The sequence below is a fragment of the Protopterus annectens genome, chromosome 16.part0 (genome assembly GCF_019279795.1).
Source record: "Protopterus annectens isolate FY-2018-M chromosome 16.part0, PAN1.0, whole genome shotgun sequence".
Taxonomy (NCBI): domain Eukaryota; kingdom Metazoa; phylum Chordata; order Ceratodontiformes; family Protopteridae; genus Protopterus; species Protopterus annectens.
In genome coordinates, this window is record NC_056750.1 from 54,571,721 (window position 1) to 54,576,348 (window position 4,628).

Below are 4,628 nucleotides of genomic sequence, written 5' to 3' on the forward strand. Positions count from 1 at the left end.
TATATATATATTTATGGAGATAGATATAGATATATAGCTGCATAGATAGATATAGATAGCTAAACCATATACTGTTTTAGGTAGTATTCAATACTTTTTGACTTCTATAGCTGTTGACGATTTATCCATAGCTTGTTTTTCTTCTGTTGACAGTTTAATTGGATTACAGTTATAGCTAATAAAGTGCAGTGATTTAAAACGTGCACAGCCTGTGGACACAAGATTCCCCACAGGATATACTGCTTGGGTGTTGCCTATTTTGATACTGAAGCCTGTGCTTCCTTTGGCTTCAGATCAAGAAGAAAACATTAATTCTCAAATGTTGTCTACCACATCAGACAAGGCCTACCTAGACTTCTGTATCCATTGCTTCTTCTTCCCAAGGTAAGAAGCAAGACAAGTGCAAATCTAAAGAAAAAGAGAGGGCATCATTGAGGTCAAACCCGTCATCTGGGAGTCTTACAGAAATAGATATTGTAGAATGATGCTGAAGTTTTGAGAACACAGATTCAACACAGGGCTCTCTTGGTGCCAGCCACCTTGAGTGCACAAGGAACTGGCCTGACAACCCCTGCTTTGTTTTCTCCAGTACCGTTGGTAAAGTGGCATTTGTTCTCTAATGCAGCTGATGGCACTTCTAGAGAGGGAACTGCTCTCTAATGCACCTGAAGGCACTGCTAGAGGGGAATCTGCTCTCTACCATAGCTGATGGCACTACTAGAGTGGAATCTGCTCTCTAACACAGCTGATGGCACTGCTAGAGTGGCATCTGCTCTCTAACAGCTGATGGCACTACTAGAGTGGCATCTGTTCTCTAACGCAGCTGATGGCACTACTAGAGTGGCATCTGCTCTCTAACAGCTGATGGCACTACTAGAGTGGCATCTGCTCTCTAACACAGCTGATGGCACTACTAGAGTGGCATATGCTCTCTAACGCAGCTGATGGCACTGCTAGAGTAGTATCTGCTCTCTAACACAGCTGATAGCACTGCTGGAGTGGCATCTGCTCTCTAACACAACTGATGAAACTGCTAGAGTGGCATCTGCTCTCTAACATTGCTGATGGCACTGCTAGAGTTGTATCTGCTCTCTAACACAGCTGATAGCACTGCTGGAGTGGCATCTGCTCTCTAACACAACTGATGAAACTGCTAGAGTGGCATCTGCTCTCTAATGCAGCTGACGGCATTGCTACAGTGGCATCTGCTCTGTAACACAGTTAATGGCACTGCTAGAGTTGCATCTGCTCTACAATGCACCTGAAGGCACCACTAGAGTGGTATCTGCTCTCTAATGCACCTGAAGGCACTGATAGATTGGCATCTGCTGTCTAACAGCTGATGGTACCGCTAGTGTGGCTCCTGCTCTCTAACCCAGCTGATGGCACTGCTAGAGTGGCATCTGCTCTGTAACGCAGCTTACGGCACTGTTAGAGTGGCATCTACTCTCTAACACAGTTGATGTCACTGCTAGAGTAGCATTTACTCTCTAATGCAGTTGATGACACTGCTAGAGTGGCATCTGCTCTCTAATGCAGCTGATGGTAGTGCTAGAGTGGCATCTACTCTCTAATGCAGCTGATGGCACTGCTAGAGTGGCTGGCTCTGACATTAGAATGCACCTTTGTGATTTTGCTGAAAGCTTTAATACATCCTTTTTCAATTCCCTCCTTTGATGGATGTATTATTTTGGAACCTAAAGTGAAAGAGACACTAACCATGAGTGAGCAGGTTGGTAAAACCCACTGTGTCACGGGAATATGTTTTTCTACCCTCAAAGAACCTTTTCTAGAAATCATAGGAATGGCAAGAAAATGTGGTTCATAAAGACACAGGGTTATAACCATGAACCTCCTGCTCACAGACCTCCCAAGGGCAGAGTAGGAGGTAATTCCATTTGACATTGCCCCAGAGGCAGATGTAGAGAACATAACCAGGGCTTCTGTGGCCCATTTACTGAGAAACCCTACCAGCGGTCCTGAAATATTGCCCAACTGCTGCACTCTGGAGGCAGTCAGGATGCACTTATCCATATATCCACAAGTTTGGTGAAATGTCACAGCAGATTTTTGGGTGTTAAAGATAGTAACGAAAGGCTATTCCATTCCCTTTTCTTGCCACCAAAGACAAAGAAAGATTCCCAACATACCACCCAGTCAGCAGGAATTCACAGGGCTAAGGTTACCAAGCTATTGGGAACAAAGTTATCCAAGAGGTCCCCTGAGATCAATTAGAATCCAGAGCCTATTTCTGGTTATTTTTATTACCCAAGAAGATGAGGGGTCTATATTATAACATTGAATTTTATAAAGTTTGAATGTTATAATATCGAACCAGTTTTGTCGAATGCTGAAAACAGCGAAGGTGCAGGGCACCAAATTCTTTCCCAGGGAAAGAATTCAGTGGGCCATTGCTGTGGCTTCACTGTTTTCAGCATTTGATATGTTGGAATGTTACGGGTCGGATTAAGGTAAGTGTGCGATTGTGTGTAGGTTAGGGAAAGGGGGCGGGTTAGGTGAGTTAGGATTAGGGAGCGGGTCAGGTAAGTGTACGGTTGTGTGGACGTTAGGGTTAAGGCACGGGTCAGGTAAGTGTGCGATTGTGTGTAGGTTAGGGGCGGGTTAGGTGAGTTAGGGTTAGGGCGCGGGTCAGGTAAGTGTGCGGTTGTGTGTAGGTTAGGGTTAGGGGGCGGGTTAGGTGAGTTAGGGTTAGGGCAAAGGTGAGGTGAGTGTGCGATAGTGACAGACCTTAGGGTTAGGGTTGGGTTAAGGTAAGTGGATAGCTAGTAGTGTATGTAAAGTTTAGTTTAGGTTTAGGTGTAGGATTTTAAGTGTATGCGTGTGGATTGCTGTTTTTTGTGTGTGTTTGTGTTGTGCGTATGTTTCTCGGAATAGCGATTTTTTTCCCTGGGAAAAATCACTATTCTGACTGCTCAATGTTTGCAGATTTCAGTGTTTAGGGTTTGATATTATAACATTCGATCTTTGCAGATTTCAATGTTATAATATAGACCCGAAGATCAGAACCTCAGGCCAGTTTTGGAATGAGTCATCTCAGTCAATCTGTAAAACAGACAAAATTCCAAATGGTCACACTTCAGTCCATACTGGTTCTTCTGAGGAAGGTCGGTTGGATGTGCTGTATGGATCTCAGTGATGCCTATTATCATATAAAGATAGCACCACAATCCAGGACATTTCTCCATTTCCAGCTGATGGCTAGTTACTGTCAGTTCAGAGCACTGGCCTTCGGTCTCGCCACGGCTCTCAGGGTGTTTACAAAAATGATGGCAATAGTAGCAGCACATCTCCATCTGCTAGGGATACAGGTTTTTGCATACCTAGATGATTGGCTCCTCACTGCTACTTCCAGGGATCTACTACTGCAACATCAGGACCTTTTGCTTCATCTCCTACAGAATCTTGGTATAGCAGTGAATCACACCAAGAGCCAATTGATTCCAACACAACAGATAGAATTCATTAGATGTTACCTGAACACTTCTCTACAAATATCCATGTTACTAGATTACAGGGTGCTTACCTTACATGTAGTTACTCCTCAGGTTATCCAACATCCTTCTTCCCAGGAAAGACCATTACTTTGGCTACTAAGTCTAATGATCTCGACAGTTACTGTTCTACCCCTTAGGCGGATTCCACATGAGAGTTCTTCAGTGGACCCTTTCATTTCAGTTGTCTCAAAATGTTCACAATCTCCATTTCAAGATTTGTATGTCACACGTATGCAAGGATCACATCTGATTGTGGATTAAGGATGGCTGTTCTGCCAGGCATAGCCACTAGTCACAGTAAACCACAGAGGCCTGTCTTCTAGGGTGGGGACCTTTCAAGAGGAAGATGATCCAAGGTTCTTGGTCACATCTAGAGGCCAAACTTCACATCAGGGTCTTGGAGATGAGGGTAGTTCTCCTAGTGTTGGATGCCTTTCCAGACACCCTCCACAGGGGTGTGATTTCTGTCCAGACAGACAACATGGCAGTAGTGTAGTATATCAACAAACAAGGTGGAACCCAATCTTAACCTCTTTGCCAAGGGACCATGACAGTGTGGCAATGGGCAATGCCTGCACATCATTTTGTGGTATCAACACACATCCCAGGGACATCCAGTATTCTAACGGACAAACTGAGAAGGTCAGTTCTTATGCCTCATGAGTGGTTCCTCAACCAAGCAGTGACAACTCAGACCTTCAGCCGGTGGGGCCAATCTTGCTGCAGCCTTTTTGCATCCTACATGAACAAGTGCAACAGTTACTTTGACCTGATCTTTCCACAGGGACAATCACTGTGAGATGCAGTACTCTGCAGCTGTCCCCCACGACCCCTGAACACTTTTCCTCTAATACCCCTTATAACCAAATTTATTCAGAGAGCCAGAAGGTGCAAGACCAGAATGATCCCCAGCGCCCCCATTTTGCTTCTCCTTCCTGTGGGCCTCATTTATTACATCCTCGCTGGATGTTGGATCACTATCTAAATGTTCCAACTCACCCATTCAGAATGCCTCTTCTAGAATAATAGTCCATGAAACTGGGTGCTTGGTTCCTCCAGTTCTAACTACAGCCAGAGATGCCAAGCTTTCTGCTTCAGCGGTCCACATTATCT